General features: G+C 39.8%; 1 pseudogene; it reads left to right on the top strand.

Moving 5' to 3' along the window:
- Positions 1-7,583: 7,583 nt before the first annotated feature.
- On the top strand, positions 7,584-8,693 carry LOC101582008 (annotated as a pseudogene).
- Positions 8,694-19,120: the final 10,427 nt, after the last annotated feature.

Raw genomic sequence — 19,120 nt, 5'->3', positions numbered from 1 at the left:
AATTTTGGACTCAAGTAGATAAACTTGTTTGTTTTTTTTTAATAGCAGATTATATTAATTGGAGGAAAGAAAACTGTCCCAGAGAGGGACAGTAGGGGACCCTAGTGGGTTGTCTGTCTTTGCTAGGGATTTTTATAGAGCAGAATCATAAGATGAGGCAGGTCTGAGGTGGAAAATGTGAGAACTGGCCAGGTGGGCATGAGGTGGGATGAAACAATGGTCAGCCAATAAGATTATAAGCATATGAAGTTGGGATCAAATGGGGAAATGAGTCACCCAGTAAGTGGGCATGAATACAGAACAGGAGCTTTTCCTGTAAGGGGTTGGGTCAGTGACTCTTCGTGGATTTCGTAGATAATCTATTGATAACATTTCTTTGCTAATATTTTTATGCTGTCTATGTTGGTCTTGAACTCCTCTCCTCTTGTGTTAGCTTCTCTCCTGCTGGAACCAGCAGTGTGTATCACTATGCCAGGTCCTGCAAAGTTTAAAACAGATTTTAAAAATTATCGTCTTTTGAAACTCAACTCATTCTAGACATTTTATTTCTGGGTAATATTTATGTGCATGTTACTTACAGTTTTCTCTATAACAAACAATTCCCAATCACAGATGCTTATCACATTGAAGTGTGTGTCTTACTCATGCTGCTGCTTACTGATCATTCTGACTGACAGTTGCATTGTTCATTCACATTGACAGTGGAAGAGGAACGCGCATTTTTGTAGTCTAGTGGATCTGTCACCTGTAAGGCCTCCAATTCCCCTGGGGGACCTTGCCATTTGAGCTGGGGATAAAATATGGGGAGAGCACTGAGGTCCATGCCAAGGGTTATAGAGTAAGAGTGAAAAGGTTGAACATCTTGTGGGCCAGAAGTGTCAGAAAGCCCACCTAGCTGAAGGGGGCTACATGCTGTGATCCTGTTGTCTTCTGGGTATTCTGAATCTTCTCTTGTTCCATTTTCTACTCTTTTCACCTCTGTTGGTGCCCCAGACAAATGACCTTATGGGTGACAGCACTAGAATTTCTCAACTTCTGGCTTCTAAGTAGGTCCAGTGTGGGAGGCACAGGCAGGTCATTAGAGAGGTAGGTATGACAGTCTATACTTTCTTTCCTTTTTGCCTTTGGCTGTGTGATAGAACCATATTCCAGGTGAAATATTTGAAAATATTTAGGCTTCCACCCTTGCCCTGCTGTATTACTTAGCTTTTCCTTCTCTTGGACAAAATACTTGACATGCACAACTGAAATGAGGAGAATTTTTATTTGGCTAATGGTTCAGAAAGTATAGTTCAGAGCCAGCCTCAGGGAGGAGGGTGCAACTGCCGTGGTGAAAGTACATGGCAGAACATTCCTGCTCAGTTCCTGGTAGCTGGCAAGCAAAGCAGGAGAACAATGCCACAGAAGAAAGGATGAGAGACCATATGTAGTACCTGTCTTGTGACTTCTCTCTCATTACTGAGACAAACCACCCAACACCCAAAGTTAAAGGGGTAAAGTCTTATTTAACTCAAAGTTTGTAGAGGTTTCAGTTCATAACTGGCTGGCTCCAAGGCAGAGTGTAGGGCAGACAGTCATCACAGAGGACAAACAGTTCATGGTGGGCAGAAGATAGCAAAGCAACAAGGAGCAACCATAGTTCTTTCTAGCCCTTACATCTTATCCAGGGTAGTTAGGGCAGGGAGCACTCACACTGTTAAGCCTAGTGCCTCTGATCCTAGTGTTGCACCATTAATCAATTCCAACATCATACACTAGTTCCAGCCACCTCTGAAAAAGCCCCCACTATGACTGTATGAGGCTTTTGGGGAACATCTAGACACAAGTCATAATATTACCCAAGGTCTTGCTTATTATGTAAATCACCTAAACACACATAGGAATATGCTTTACTAATCCAGGAACATACTACAGATGATTTTTAATACAGCGAAGTTGATATACAAGGATTGATAATCAAAACTCATCCTTTGTCAGCTTCACACCCAAACACATTTCCTTAAACCATATATATATATATTTTCCTTGAACCATATTTAATCTTCAAATAAATACAACATCACAAGTTCATGATTTCACCTAACATAATACAACTATCCCACCCACAGCTAGGAAGCACAATGATCCTGCCCCCAAAGTCTCAACAGTTCTAGAATTTTTCAACATCCAAATTTAGATTTCTTCTGAGACTCAAGGCATACTCTTAGTTGTGAATCTCTGTAAAAATTAAAAATGAATCACACTATATCAAGGTACAATGGTATAGAATAATGCTCACTCCAAATGGAAAGAATAGGACAACAGGAAATAATTGGACCAATGCAAAATCAAAACCCAACAAGGCAAACATTAAAGTCTTGTAGCTCCCTATCTGGCAGGTGGGTAAACATGATGATAAGATGTGAAATATAAAGCACTTGGGCAGCCACATTCCCTACAACTTTGCTGATTTCTGCCCAAATGGCTTCTCTGGGGGCTGGTTCCACTCATGGTCTACAACTTTCTCTGGCAAAGATTTCATGTTCCTGGCATCTCCAGCTTCCTGGGGTCTCCACTGCACCTTTGGCTTCATCCTATAGCTTTAGGCAGTGCCCTCTCAGTGGCTCCTTACCTTGCTTTCTAGACTTTCCTTTGAAATTTAGGAGGAATCCTCTTTAACCTCAACAATTCTTTTATTCTGCCTCTTAGTAAAATCACCATTATGTGGACAGTGCCACAGTTTCTTGGAAGAAGGAACACCCAGATCCTCTTGGACTATAGCTGCAGTGGATGTTGAGTCCTTGGATGGCTGAATACAGTGAAACGAATCCAAGGAGCAAATCCTGCTTGAGAAGGGTGGGGGAGGGTCTCAAGCAGGGTCCCAAGGGCTCTCTTCTCAAATGAAATGTTGATGCTTCTGCACCTTTGAACCTATTTTGGTTGGGCGTTGGTTGATTGCTGAAATGCCCACAAGGCATTTCTTTTTAGTGCTGTACAAGAAGGCCTTTCTTTTTAATGGTTCTAATCTCTTTAACAGTCACACAGCCTTTGACCCCAACTTTACATATAATTTCATGAACAAAATTTAAGGTTTTCAAATTTTCTGCTCTGCCCTTTGCCTCAATTTTCATATAAATCTAGCTAAATGCTACTATCAGTACCTATACCACAGCCTGAATGTTGTACTGATTTGAAATTTTATCTACCAGGTCAGTTAGTCCACTTTTTTTTTTTTTTTTTTGAGACAGGGTCTCACTATTTAGTTTAGGCTGGCCTTGAACTTGTTTATTATCCCAGGCTGGCTTAATACTCATGGTGATCCTCCTGCTTCAGCCTGCCAAGTGCTGGGAATACAGCCATGCGCCATCATGCCTGGTGGTACACCACTGTTAGTCTCAGTGTTTTACAAAGTCTCAGGACATAAGGAAGATATAGACATTCTTTTTTCTACTACAGTGTAACAAGCATGGTTTCAAGACCAACTGTCAGTCCTTGTTCTCAATCAAAATTTCCTGAGCCGGGCTTTTACTGTTTGCATTTCTATTAGCTTTCTGGTTTTTTACTATAAATCATCCAGAAGGATCTGCTTAGAGCATTTTAGGGCTTTTCCTTCCCACATCTCTAAATTTTTATCCGAGTACCTGCCTCAGGTTAGTTCCAAAGGCTTCTAAAACACATAGTTAGATAATCCGTAGCAATGGCCCCAATCCCAGGACCAATTCTGTGAAGTAGTCTGCTTTGCTATCACTAGGACACAATAGCTAACTAGACAAATTTAGACAAGAGTTTGGCTCATGATTGGAAGGATTCAGTTCATGGTTAGTTGGTTGCCTCCAAGATAAACATTTGCATAAGAATGTGGCAGAGCAAAGCTGCTCAGCTCATGGTGGCCAAGAAGTAAAGCAGGGGTCAGTGATAGAAAGACATGGGCTAGGGACCATGCATAGTATCCTATATGGTCATACATTTATGACCCACCCAGGTACACCCAGGAGCTATATCAATCTATTAGGTCTTTCTTAATCTAACAAAGTTGACAAGTGATAATTAATGTTCAAACTTGCTCACCGTCACACAACTAGTACTTTATATAAGGAGCGACCAAAGAGCTTTTTGTTATTATAGTATTGGGGATTGGATTTAGGGCTTTGCATATGCTAGGCAAACACTCTACCACTACATTGAACTACATTGTCATCCCATTTTATTTTATTTTATTGAGACAGGGTCTTGCTAAGTTGCCCACGCTGGCCTTATGATTCTCTTTCCTCACGAAGGTAGCAGGGATAAGCTGCTTGAATTTCATCATTCTAATCTCCACATAGAAACCCTTCCCCAGTCCAACCCCTCACGCACTATAAAGGCCAAATCTGCTGCTTGCTCTTGTCATTTAGTTACTCTCGCACCAACCATTTTCTCCCAGAAAGCTCTTGTGTTTGAGTGATAGGCTTTCTTTCAAATTCTTTTGATATGTGAATGTTGTGTTTGAATGTGTTCCCCCAAAATTCCTGTGTTTGAAATTTGATCCTCACTGCAGCAATGTTGAGAAGTGGGACCTCTGGAGATGATTGGATCCCAGAATAAAGCCCTTATGTAGAATAGATTAAATGATAGGTATTTTAACTATTCTGAACTAATAGATTATTAAGGAGTAGGTTAGTTATCATGAGAATGAGTCTGTTATAGAAGCCTGTTGAGAAATCCGCCATAAGCCTTTGCCATGTTATACACCACATTCTCTCAAGACTGCAGAGTCCCCACCAGTAAGAACACTCTTAGCAGATAAGGCAAATAACTTCTATTCTTTATAAATTACCCAATCTGTGACATTCAGTTTCAGCCACAGAAAACAGACTAAGGTAATGAAGAAGCATCTGCATTCTTAGTACCCAAACTATCCATTGGGACAAAGTTAGTACCCAAACTTATCCTTGGGGTGGGGGCAGTAACTACAGAACAAGGTGTTGGCCTGGGGGTTTAGCTCAGTGGTACAGTATTTACCTGGCATCTGAAAGGTCCTGGATTAGGTTCCCAGAGCTATAAACCAAAAAACAATAGCCTGAGGCCAGTTACTTAAGAGCAGTTGATAACGTAAGGGTGCTAATGGCTCTCTAGTCTTGCTAGCTTGTGGATGCCACAACAGTTAGTGATTCTCTGAATCTTTTCCATGCTTGTGTTCACATGGTCTTTGCATTAATGTTTTTTTGAAAGTCAGAGTCTTTCCTCCAAAGATTCCAAAAGACATAAGCTTGATGAGCTTTTATTCACTTGTCACATGGTGATCACATGACAATCTTTAAATGTTATCCTTGGCTTTTAGCAGATTCATGTCATTTATTATAGATATATGTACATATATGTAGTGTTATATGTATGTAGACTAGTAAATGGAATTTTATGAAATTTCATTGAGTAGGGTCTTTTTCATAGAGCTGACATTAAAGTGTCATTTTTCTTTAAAACTTTTTGAGATTAAGATGGCATTTGGACATATATTGAAATAAAGACTTCTCATTTGAGATTGGCTTTGGTTAATAAGATACAAGCATGTTTCATATAAGACTTTAATGTAGAACTTGCATTAGTCATCCCCTAATTACTGCAATAAAATATTCAACACAGTTAGCTTACAAAGACATAAGGGTTTTTTAGCTTGTGGTTGTGGAGGTTCTGGTCACAAATTGAGCAGACCCATTGCTTTAGACCTTTGGTAAGGGCAACAGATAGCAATGGTGTGGAGAATATGGTAGAGAAATCTATTTCTACCAGAATCCAGGAAGACAGAGGACTGACTGGGGTCTCATAATCCTCTTAGGAGCTGGGGACTCAGTGACCTTAGGACATTCCAGTAGACACCACCTCTTAGAGATACCACTGCTTCACTGACACATTCCCTGGGAACCAAGTGTTTAACCTATGGCCCTTTGGGAGACAGTAGCCATATTCAAATCATAACAGAGCCAAAGTGATTCCTAGTAAGGGAGTATGACTGTAAAAATCAGCCTGCAACCTGGGTGCGATGATGCATGCCTGTAATCCCAGGTACTTGAGAAGCCGAGCCAGGAGGGTTGAAAGTTAAATGCCAGGAGGATTGCGAGGTCCATGCCAGGACTGCAAGAGTGATGTGATACAGTGAGCTGCCTTAAGACTCTACAGAGTACCCACCAGCAAGAAGACCCCAGGAGATGAGGTGGATATGACGCTTAGCAAGATCTTGTCTTGAAAAGTTAAAAAATGGGGGAGGATGCTAAGGATGTAACTTAATGTGGAGGTCCTGAGTTCAGTTCCCAATATATTTGTATTTCCTGCAAACTGCCATGTTCCCCAGCAGTACATTCTGCTGCAATGCACGTGGATCTTTAAAGTGTCTTAGAATCAGCTAAGCTGGAAGTGGGTCCATTGTAATTGGGAATTGGGGATAGAGAAAAAGGCAGGAGGAGAGGCACACGTTCCCACGGAGCTGCTAGGAATTGCACAGAGGAGCTGCCTCCCTATCTTACTATGTGTTTGCGTGGAAGTTAGGTGACCAAAACCTGTGCTTCTGTCTTTTTATTTGATTTCATGCCAAGCATCCTCCAAATTGAGGGGCATTTTTCAAATTCCCATAAAGTTTCTGAACAAGTATCTCCGAGGAGGTTTTGCCACCTCCATTCCTGATTTGTGTGCGTGCACTAGCTTGCAGCCCTTTCTTGACTCTCTAGTGCTAGATTAATAACAACTGATGCGGAACTGACAGGTGGGCGAAGACGGAGAGTATCATGATATTAAAAAACCCTCTCAATCCATTATGTAGCACAGAGTGCACCGCTTTGTCAGCTTTTGCCTGCAGGTATCTTAATTTTACTTAAATATTTTGCTCACATCTTTTTAACCCAGAGGATGGGAATATAGCTCTTAGCATCTCTCTAGCAGACTTTGTAGCATATATTTGTGTGATACAGAATACCAGGCTTTGCTGGTTATTTGGGAATCTTTGAAAAGGCCCTGCACAGCAAAAAGAAAAAGACCCTTCTGTGGCATAAGAATGGTCTCTCACTTGATGTTAGAAGGAGACATATTTTGGATCAATATAAATATTATTTTCTCACAAGCAGAACCATTCAGTGATGACTGGCTTGGAATTACTGGGCTCCTCTTCAAATCATCTGCCAAGAATGCCTTGGAAATGATTCTCAGCAAGCAAGCACAATATTCAAAGAGTCTTCTCGCAGTTTAAAACTACATGCATTCAATCTGCATGTTCAATGTGATATTCTCTTAAAATATTTACTACAGAAAATTTCAAACATACACTGAAGTAGAGGGAATAATTCAATGAGCCCCTATTACAGATCACTTGATTTCAATAATCATAACATTTCTTTTGAAGGCAGGCTACTGCTAAAAATACAGAGCTTGCTAGGTTGATAATGTCTGAAGGTCCCACAATGTTATTTCATAGGCAACATAAGAATAGCTTTCTCAGCCTCCTTCACTTCGCCCTCCAGGAGCTGCAGCCGCAGCCCCAGCCTGGATGAGCTGATCAGTGGTGGTGGCGGCAGCGGCGCCCTCAGGAGACCACCAGGCCACCTCTTCCAGTGACCTCTTCGTGGCGACCCAATGGGCAGACTTGTGTGTGGCCGATGTGTATTCCTCCCTCATGTGACAAAGCTGCCAGAGATATTTTCAACAAAGGAATTGGCTTTGGGTTGGTGAAACTGGATGTGAAAGTGAAGTCATGCAGTGGTGTGGGATGCTCAACATCTGGTTCATCTAACACAGACACTGGTGAAGTTACTGGGACCTTGGAGGCCAAATGTAGATGGTGTGAGTATGGCTTGACTCTCAGAGAATTGGAGTACTGATAACACTCTGGGAACAGAAAAAGCAATTTGAAAATCAGATTTATGAAGGTTTAAAACTGACATTGATGCTACCTTCTCACCAAACACGGGAAAGAAAAGTGGTAAAATAGGGCTGGGGAGATGGCTCAGTGGACTAAGCGCTTCACCGGCAAGTGCAAGGACCTAAGTTCAATCCCTGGTTCCACCAAAAAAAAAAAAAAAAAGTGGTAAAATCAAGTCCTCTTACAAGAGGGAGGGTATATACCTTGGTTGTGATGTTGACTTTGATTTTGCTGGGCCTGCAATCCACGGATCTGCTGTCTTTGGTTATGAGGGCTGGCTTGCTGGGTACCAACTGACCTTTGACAGTGCCAAATCAAAACTGACAAGGAATAACTTTGCAGTGGGCTAGAGGACTGGGGACTTCCAGCTACACACTAATGTCCATGATGGGACAGAATTTGGAGGCTCAATATATCAGAAAGTATGTGAAGATCGTGACACTTCAGTCAACCTTGCTTGGACATCAGGTACCAACAGCACTCACTTTGGCCTTGCAGCTGACTGTCAGTTGGATCTCACTGCTTCCATTTCTGCAAAGGTCAGCAACTCTAGCTTCCCCTCCCCCCATAATTTTATTGAGAAACAAATAGCAACGAGACAGTTTCAAATCAAATTGGTAACAACTCTAGTTTGATTGGCGTGGGTTACACTCAGACTCCGAGGCCTGGTGTGAAGCTTACACTGTCTGCCCTGGTGGATGGGAAGAGCACTGATGCTGGAGGCCACAAGCTTGGGCTGCCCTCGAATTGGAGGCTTAATCCAGCTGAAAGAAACCGCTGGCGCTGGATATCAGATTTGGCGTTAATATATTTCCATTTTGACCCGTAGGCTTTTATTTTCCCCTGAGAAGGTGACCAAAGAGAGGCTCTAACCAAGAGCTGCATTGTAACCATTTAGCTAGTTACCTTATGAGTTGGTTTCTAGTTGAATTCGTTATCTAGTTACCAGGACTGCAGTCATGCAGTTGCCTATGCATTAGTTAAATGTATTTAGCTGTTGAAAGAGCTACCCACCAATAATGAAATAGGCCTTTATGAAACTGTGCAGTTGTGTGTGTGTTTGTTTTATGTCCCTTTTAACATTTGAATATTACCATTGAATGACAGGAAAGTGAAGTTGAGGTTAATTTTTTTTGTTAAATTCAGCCATCATCAGATCTACTTTTGGTATCTGAGAGTATCACAAATGAATAAAACAAGTATACAAATTAAAAGAAAGAATAGCTTTCTCATCTTAAGAGGTGCCCCTTTAAACCAATATGTAATTATATTTATGGGTACAGTGTAATAAATTTATATATATTATAATGATTAAAGCAGGGTGACTAGTATTCCTCTTTATATATTTATTATTTCTTAGTGTTTGGGGCTATGAAGATCCTGTCTCTATATAGTATCCTGTCTCTGCATAATGCATTATATATACAAGGTACGATAAGCCATAGGCATGTTATGGTGCTGAGAACACTGACACTTATTCTTCCTGTCTAACTCCATTTTGGGGCTGATTAGTCAGTGTTTTTCTACCCCCGACCACCTTCGCCCGCCTCTGGTAACTACTGCTCTACTCTGTCCTCCTGTGAGTTCAACATTTTTAGTGTCCATATGTAAGAGAAGTCATCCAATACCTGTATTGTTGCGTATGGATTGCTTCAGCTAACAATACCCTCCATGTTCATCCATGTTTCTGCAAATGACAGGATTCTATTCTACTTACGGCTGAATAATAGTCCATTGTGTATGTGTCCCACACTGTCCTCACCCACTCATCGGCCGAAGACACCGAAGGGCCACTTTTTTTTTCATAATTTTATTGAGAAACAAATAGCAATGAGACAGTTTCAAACCAAATTGGTAGGACAGTTTCAATAATTAACACATTGCATACATTCTTCCTAGTGGTTATTTGCTGTACAAGATGCAGACATGATAGCCTATTTATAAACACAATTACAACAAATCCCTCTATTCATTAAGAGAATGTAACTATATATCTATCCTAACCATTTTGAATACACAAATACAAAATGGACATTCATCTGTATCCCCTTTTTTGTTTAGTTCCGTTATTTGAATATTATAGGTGTGTTAACTCAGCAAAATATTCTAAAAGAGTCCAGTAGTCCATAATAGTATTGGGTCTTCTGCTTGACTGGCAATGTCAGAAATTGTTGACCTGAGTCCCCTACAGCTCAACATAACAGCATGGCTTTACTTCTTATACGAAGGGCCACTTACTTCACATAAGTTGAAAGAGGTTGTGATTACCCTTCTGGGCTGTCTTCATCTTCACTCCCAGCACTCTGTGGACAGAGACTTATTTATCTACTGGTTGTGTCTCGCAGTTTGGGATACAACACAGAACTGTGCGTTGCTCTCTCCCCAAGATGCCTGTGGAAACGAAATACAAGGGAAACTCCATATACCTTTTCTGTTCTTTTCCTTTGTGTTTTCCACACCACAAACCTTATGGATGGGTCAAAGCAGCTCTAGACAGATAGCAAAAATAAGGACAGAAAGGTGCTTTAAATTTGATTCTAAACCTAGATGTTGTTTCAAGACCCTGTCCCAACTTGTGAAGTTACCTTTTTCAAGTGCTGCCCTTGTCGACGCTCCTGCGTCCTGATCTCACTTCTTGTCCACAGATTTACATACATTCACAAAGGTTTCTCTCCAATTCTGTTGTGTGTCTGCATGGGTCTTTTAGAACACCCCACCTTATGCTCACTGAGATTGGTTTCTGTTTTTGAATCACTACATTTCTCTAAGTCCACATTCTTCACTAGAAAACCACGCTGGGAAGAAGGGCCTGCCTGTGTTTTGTTTATCCATTGTAACAGTCTGCATATAGTTTAAAAATGTAGATTAGCTTTCAACCTTTTAAATCAGAGGCTTAACATAAAATCTCAGATATCTAATTTTCCAGAGGAATGAAAAAATAGCTGAGAGTGGTGGCACATGCCTGTAATCCTAACACAGAGGAGGCTGAGGTAGGAGGATTATCTCTAGTTGGAGGCCAGCCTGCATTATACAGCAAGATCTCATCTCAAAAGGACAAAAACACAAACAAACAAAAAATAAATAAATAAAAATAAAAAAAAATCTGGCAACACTGCGCATTCGTTCTCGCTTAGGAGCAAGCATAACAGCTGGGTAGCAGCCTTTCCTTTTAAAGAGGGCTTTCTTTCTCACTTGTTTAATATAGACCTCATCCTCCCTCTAGAATCCCTGAAACCAAGGCAGTGAATTAGTTACTATTTTATTTTATTTTATGTATCTGGTAGAGGATCTCACTTCACAGCTCAGACTCACAGTGATCCTCCTGTTTTCAGCCTCCCCAGCACTGGGATTACAGGCATGCGCCACTATGCCTGGTCTGAATTAGTTACTAGTTATCATCTTGCACAATCCCATTTCTCCTACTTCTCTTTTTTTACCTGGGCCCAATGGGCATTTGAATTTGTGACTGCTAATTTAAACATATAAAGACAGCAATATTTTCTTGACTATCTTGTTTACACATGGCCTAAACTCTGTATTTATTAGGGAGAGAAGTGTGGGTCTATTTTTCTCAAAATGCTCTTACTCAATGCGTCAGGCTTCTTTCCCCTAGCCCTGCAGGAATTCTTTATAAAGACTGATTGCTGAGCAAACTTCTCTTTATGACTCACCTCTGTGAATCCTCGAATGAATGACAAGCTTTGAGATGAGTTTGTGACTTTCTTGGCTAAGTGACATTCTCAGCCTCATGATCTGGGAGGAAGGGAGGAGAGAGGAGTGATTTCATTTTTCAGTGATGCAGCATTCAAAATCTTGGTTATTGTATCACCTCTACCCATGAATATGTTGTTTCTGGGTTTTCTGAACTAGAGGAAGCTAAGGTTTTCATTTAAATTTGCTTCTCAAAGGATAAATTATCTATGTTAAAGCATGGCTTTATCTTTTGGAGACAGGAAATAAACAAGCAGATAGTAAATACTTTAAATGATTTCCGGGGTGATAAGTGCAGTTTAGAAAATGAAACAGGGATTTTTTTAGAAAGTAGGAAAGGCCCATCTAGAGAGGTGGCGTTGCAGTGAGACTGGAGTGACTCTGCTAGAGCCAGCCCCAAGAGGCTCTGCTAGAGCCAGCCCCAGGAGGCTTCTGAGCATCTTCCTTGAGCAGGGCTGGGTGAGAGCTTAGTGAACAGACGGGGAGCTAGGAGATGAGCTCAGAGGGTTGTGTCAGGACCAGGACAGCCTCAGCCATGCTAGCGACTTTGAGTTCTAGAAATCCCAGGGAGCCTCCAGAAGCTTTGAACAGGTCTGTGATACGCTTGGTCTTCAGCTGAGACCATCATTTTGCAGTCGTAGGAAGGAGGGAAGGAGGTGGCAGGAGCAGCAGCAAGGAAATGAATTTGGAAGCTGTCTGTGCAGTTTGGGTCTAGGACTATGAAAGTTTGGTCAATCATTTAAGATATATGAAAAATATTCAGCATAGCTGGTCATTAGAGAAATGCAAATTAAAACAACACTGACACTGTATCTCACTCCATGAATGGGTATCATGAAGGAATTCCATATTAACAAATGTTGGTGAGGCTAAGGGAAAAAGGAACCCTTCCCTACTATTGGTGGAAATGTAGACTACCCACTCTCTCAGGGTCTCCTTTTCTTAATTATTACAGAACATTTTATTCTTACATGGACTCTTGTTCGAGTAGAACAAAGACTACATTTCCCAGCCTTCCATGCATCCAGGTGAAGTCATGTGGTTAAATTCTAGTTAGTAGGATTTAGGCTCAAGTATAACATGGTGGGACACTCCCTTTGCTGATTTTCTTCCTTCTACTGCCTGGAATGCAGCTATGATGACTTGAGCTACAGCAGCCACAGTAGACCATGAGGAGGAAGCTGCCCAGGATCATGGCAGCTGAACAAGAAGCCTGAGTTGCTGATCATTTTAGAGTTGCTATGTCAGCTCTAGTTCTGATTATTTGTTTGATATCTTTGGCCTAATTGGAAAATTCTTATTTTTTCTTCAGCTCAATACTTCACTCAGATGTAACCTTTATGTCAGTGTTTTGTCTTTCCCACAATAGAATTGGGTGTTCTATTTGTTGTCTAAAGCATTGTATAAAGCTATGCTTTTAGTGCTTCTTAAATTATTTCATGTAAGCAACTTGTATCATGCTTCTCCAAGGAACTGTGTGAGGATAGAAATGATATGGGTTTTTTTTTTCTGTTTCTATCTTGCCTCATCACCATGTCAGATAAATAAGTATCCAGGGCGGACCCAGATTTTTAGTTCTTTTTTTGTGGTTTGTTTTTGTCTCTTACGTTTCCAGTGATGCTCACGGTTTTTATGTTTTAGTCTTCTTCTTTTCTGGTGAAGATTACTGGAGGAATCTTAAAGCTTTATGCATGAGCAGAGAATTGCAGCTTTCACATAGAATGGTGACATTTTGAAAAATGTACTTCTAAAATTACCCAAACTTGAGTGTCCTGGAGTGACACTCCGATCATATTCTATTTACCAAGGCCATCCAGAGTCAAGCAGAAGCAAACAGACTCTTCTTCTCGCTTGCACAGTGGCAAGGTCCTGGAAGGACATCCAGGACTAAAGTTGTTGCTGAGGCCAACTCTGGAGAACACAGTGCTGTCTTCTGTCTCGCGGTCACCGCGCACGTCCTCCGCAGCTGTAGAACACTCATGGCTTCTCGCCTTCAGCCTTGAACTCAGTCCAGGGCCTGAGGGTAGGGTGCTTGCCCAACAAGTGCAAGAATCCAATGCAATCTCCAGTACTGTGAATAAAAAAACATCATGTCTGGGTGGATATGAGGCTTTGAAGTGTTGTTTCTCTAGAACACGTACTTGGGAACTGTTCCTTGTGATTGTAAAGGCTGGAATTGGAGCAGCAAATTGTCTGGACTCCACTTTCCCCAATGTGCAATAGCGGGTTGGCCCCCACAGATCCTGCTGTACAGAAGAGTAGAGGGACCTCCTATAAAAGGAACATACAAGTCTGCAGGTTCTCTGTTCAAAGGACCTTGGCTCACGAGCTTAATTTGTTTCATGAGTCTGGGAGAGGTAATCAGTTCTGTTCATCACTCAATGCAGAGTTTGCAAACAGAAGCAAAATTCTGCAGGACACTTCCATTTGCAATCCAAATTGTTTGTGAACAGAAGTATTTGTGAATCAAGGCCTTTCTGTATCCTTCATAATCTTAGCTCACTTTTATCAGGAAAAATTTCTTTTTTTTTCTATTTTCATGGCTTTATTATGTTTTTTTTATAGGTTGCACATTGTAAATAAATTACTTACAAACTTAAATGAATATAACAATAAAAAATGTCCAAAATAAAAATGAAGAAGAATTTATAGATCAGTCATATAATAGTTCACTCTGTGTCAAAATCAAGAAACTTATATTCATATAATTAGAATTCTCAAAGTAGAAAGAGGTAGGCAATAAATATTTAAAGATTTAAAATTTCTGAATTTGGTTGAACTTATAACACCACATTTCCAAGAAAAATGAAACTTTTGCCCAAGAAATTTGAATAAAATCATACCAAGATACACAAAAATGAAATTGTCCAAAACTTATTGTAAAGAAAAAATCATTAAAGCATATACATAAAAAAATTAACTATGGAAGAACAAAATTAAATAGCATCTTATTCCACATTAGAAAGAGAAAAGAAAAAAAAAAAAGACCGAGTGTGTAAGAAACTAGAATTAAAGGACTGAAAGAAAGGAGAAAAACAGATCTGTCCTCTTTGAATTTTATAGTTAGCAAACATACCTTTGAAAACTAAAAGTAAAATATTTTCCAGTTATACAAACTCATAATATTCTAATACCTCCAGATGTAGCATATAGGAAATAACAAAGAGCATAATTCAGAAGGCAAGAGAAGTTGCTGTATGCTCCTGGATGAAGAATAAAGAGCTTTGAAAATGATAGTTATGCAGGACTATATAAAATATATTAGATGAACCCATTTAAAAGGTCATTAAAGATTTCTATGAAATAGTGTCAATCTCATGTTGGATTACACACATTTTTTCATATATATGTGTGTATGAAAGATAGGGAAGAAGTAATATAAAGTCAATAGAAAATAGAAATACACTTTTCAAAGTTTCTAATACTAGGAGAAGATATCATACAATGTCTTTTTAAATAAATTGTAAGTCAAAGATACAGTATAAATCTTACAGCAAAAATTAAGATTAAGCAATATTCAGAAAATTAAATGTTAATTAAAAATTAAATGTTTCAAAACAATTGAACTAAGGAAAATTTTCATGATGGTAAAGAATTACTAAGAATAAAACATAAGATAAATACTTGAATGACAAATAAATGACCAGCTCTTCTAGCAGTTGGGGGATAGGGCATTGCACAAAGTTCTGGTGTGTCACGGACATGGATAATGTCCATAACACTTATTGGTGGCCAGGTGTCACTTGTGGGACTGAGCTACTGCTATTTCCTTGATATCCACCCTGTAGACCTGGATAGAATCATGCCCCATAGGGTGCAGGAGAAGTCCATTTGTAGAGTGTGCTGATGGAAGTATCTTGCTGCTGTATACAAAAGAATAACTGAAAGACTGCTTTTGTATACCTCTTATTCTCCTGTGTTTAATTGTTTGCCCTATTTGGTGGGTTCTTTTCATTCTCATTCATGGAGTTGTGGTCATTTTGCTCCCTCTCTATAACATCTTTTAGCAGTCTGTGTAGGCTTGGCTTTGCCATCATGAAATTCTTAAGTTGTTCTTTGTCATGGAAGTATTTCACTTCTCCATTATACTTGAAAGAGAGTTTTTCAGGATATATCAGTCTGGGTTGCAATTTGTTTTCTTGTAAGACTTGAAGTACTTTGCTCCATGTTCTGCTTGACTTGGTGGTTTGTGAAGAGAAATCTGCTGTTATCCTGATAGGTTTTCCTTTAAATATGATCTGTTTCTTTTCTTTAGCGGCTCTTAGAATACTGTTCCTGTGCTAAATTTCTGGGATCTTGATTATTATATGTCTAGGTGTGTTTTTAATTGGGTTGATGTTATTTGGAGTTCTATATGCTTCAGTTACCTGAATGACAGATAGCTTCCCCATATTTGGGAAATTTTCTGCTATTACTTCCATCCATATTCTTTTTATATCATTTGTATTGACTCCTTCCTTCTCATTGATGCCTATTAGTCTTACGTTGTTCATCTTTGCATTGTCTTGCAGGTATTGAATGATTTTTTCCTGAATCCTGTCTTTAAGAGATCTTTTCTTACTTTTTCACTAGCTGCAATGGTATCTTTAAGGTCTGAAGGTCTATTTTCACTTTCATTCAAACAGTTTTGCCAGCTTGTGATTGAGGTTTTAAATTCCTGTATATCACTTAGAATCTGCTTCATGCATTCTATTTCTTTCCTATATTGCTTATTCAAGGATTCCATCATTTTTATATGCTGTAGTTTTTTAAATCAGTGTCTTCTTTAGAAACTCTTAGTACTTCTTTCATTACAGTTATCATTTCTTTTTTTACTTCAGAAATTACTTCTGATCTGATTTCCTCTATTCCTTTCTGCAGTTATTTCTTTACTTCCGATGCTACTGTTTCAGAGATTTCAAGTGTGAGATTTCCAATTTCTTCTATGCTAGTGTCCTCTGCATTTGCTCTGGGTGGGCTCAAAACCTGAGATTGCATTTTGTTCCTTTTCTTTGTCATTTTCTACAGCACTGTCTTCTGACCTTTGGTGTAGAGATTAGATACAGTTATTACCTTAGCATGAGGTCCAGATCTGCCAAGTTCCAACTCGTCAAGTGGGTGTGGCTTGGGTCTGGCTGCTGTGCTTCACTTCTTGCTGTAGCCCTTGGAGGTGAATCCTGTGTGCCACTCTGGCAAGATGTTCTGCTCCTTGATCAGCTGGGTGGGTCTTGCCTCTAGCCTTTTGCAGGGAGTTCTGCTGCAGGTTCCATGCTGGCCCTGCACTCTGGGTTGAATGAGGATTTGGTGGGCCCTGGGCATATCAGGAAAAATCTAATAGTTCTATTTCCCCCAGTTCTCCAATAGAGTCTAAATAGCTGTTGTCATGGAGACCTGTGTCTAGAGTAATGGCACACAGATTCTAAAATCTAGTTGGATTGTTTTCTGTGTTTTACACAGGACAGAACTGAGAGCTAAAAATCCTCATTTAGGCCAGGAAAGTGGTGGAATGGTAAGCAACAACAACCCAGCCCTTCCAACAGTTCAGACACTGGGAAATAGTAGCTTGGGGTGGGAGGAGCAGGGTAGTAGATCCCCCAGAACTAAGAAGGACCCAGTGTAAAATTAAGACCTCCAGAGAACTCTAACAGACAGAAGGTGAAGCTGTAAAGGAAAGGGATAATGTGCAGTTTGTTCCTGGATCCTGGCTTGTGATTCAAAAGAAAGGACGAGCTGATCTGTGCAAAGTGATTGGAGACTCCAGAGGGCTTCAGAGAAAAATGCACTGGTAGAATGAACTGGTAGATGTTGGGGCCTGTAACAGCTGGTAACACCAGTCTAAGTATTCACCATGTGCCCCAGGCAGTGTCTTCTTGCAAGTTATTGCCAGGAGAGTTTGACTGTGTCTGGGACTCAGAGCAGCCAGGGGACACATTCAATTCAGGCTCCAGTGTTAACATTTCCACAGGGACCCGGTAAGGGACAGCCGTGGGCGACAAAGTCAGGCTGGCCAAAGACCCCCTGGGAGGGTTAAGCTGGAGGACACATGCTCCAGCCCCAGGACAGAGGCCAGCTCAGTTTGTTTCTTTGAGGTACAGAAATTTCTCACTTTGATAGGGTCCTATCTGTTGATTCTTGGTGTCATCTCTTGCACAATTCAGCTTCTGTTCAGAAGGTCCTTGCCTATACTGACATTTTCAAGAGTTTTACCTATTTTATCTTCCAGCAGGTCACGTGTTTCTATTTCAGTAGATCTTTGACCTATTTGAGTTCAGTGTAGTACTTGGTGACAGATGCGTGTCTAGATTCAGAGCTCTGCAGGTGCACGACCAGGCTTCCTAGCATCACTTGTTCAAGTGGCTGTCTTTCCTCCTGTGGAAGGTGTTGGATCCTCTGTAAAGATCGGGTAGCTGAATGTGATTGAAATTGTTTCTGCATCCCCTGTTCCACTGATCTATATGTCTTCTTCTTTTTTTTTTGCCAATACCATGCTGTTTTTATCAGTGCAGCTTTGTAGTACAACTTGAAGTCTGGAACTGTAACTCCTTCTACCTTGTTCATCGCCCAAGAATGCTTTTGCTCTTCTAGGTCTCTTCTGTCTCTACATGAAATCTAGGATTATTTTTTCTAGTTCTGTGAGGAATACTATCAGTGTTATGACTGATTTTGTGTTAATTCTGTGTATCAATTCTGAAAGTATATCCATTTTGACTGTATTGGTTCTACTTATAGAGGAACAGGGATAATTTTCATTTTCTGCTATTCTCTTTGATCTCCTTTATTTTGGAATACTGGACTTCTCATTATACATGTTTTTCACTTCCACGGTGAGACTAATTTTGTTTAATTTTTCTTGATGCTATTTTGAAAGATATATATCCTTAATTTCTTTCTTTGTGAGTTTATTATTGCTGTATAGGAACATTATTGATTTTTGTGTGTTTACTTTGTGTCTTGTTATGCTACTGAATTGGGTTATTAATTGTAGGAATCATTTGACAGAACTTTTTGGGTCTTCTATTTAGAAAGTCATGTTATTTGCAATGAAAAATAATTTGACTTTATCCTTTCCTCTATATATCCTTTTTATTTATTTTTTTCTTTTTCCTGATTGCTGTGGTTGATATTTCAAGAACTATATTGAACAGGAGTCATGATAGTGGACACCTTTATCCTGTTTCTGATTTTAGAGAGAAAGCTGTTAATTTCTCCTATTCAACATGATATTCCTCTTGGTTTGTCATAAATGGATTTGACTAAACAGATCATTAAAGAGACTATATGTACCTCCATTAATGGTACAAAAGAATTCAACAGTAGAAACAGAGAGTTAACTATCTAAAGGTTGATAATGCTTAATGGTTATATGATTGAAGCTAGAAGGGATTGGGAATTGGAAAATGCAAAAGAAAAGTTTGAAAAAAATAAGTAATGGGAGATGAGAAGGGGCAGAGAAAAGAGAGACAAAGGATCTAATTGAGTAGAAGGATATTTATAGAATTAAATAAAGGGAATGGAAAAAAACAACAGGAAATAGAAGATAAGATTTTTAAAGAGAGGAGAAAGAAA

The sequence above is a fragment of the Octodon degus genome, unplaced genomic scaffold (assembly GCF_000260255.1).
Source record: "Octodon degus isolate 3935 unplaced genomic scaffold, OctDeg1.0 scaffold00023, whole genome shotgun sequence".
Taxonomy (NCBI): Eukaryota; Metazoa; Chordata; class Mammalia; order Rodentia; family Octodontidae; genus Octodon; species Octodon degus.
Note: the sequence above shows the minus strand (reverse complement) of the source record. Positions and strands in the feature narration are given on the sequence as shown.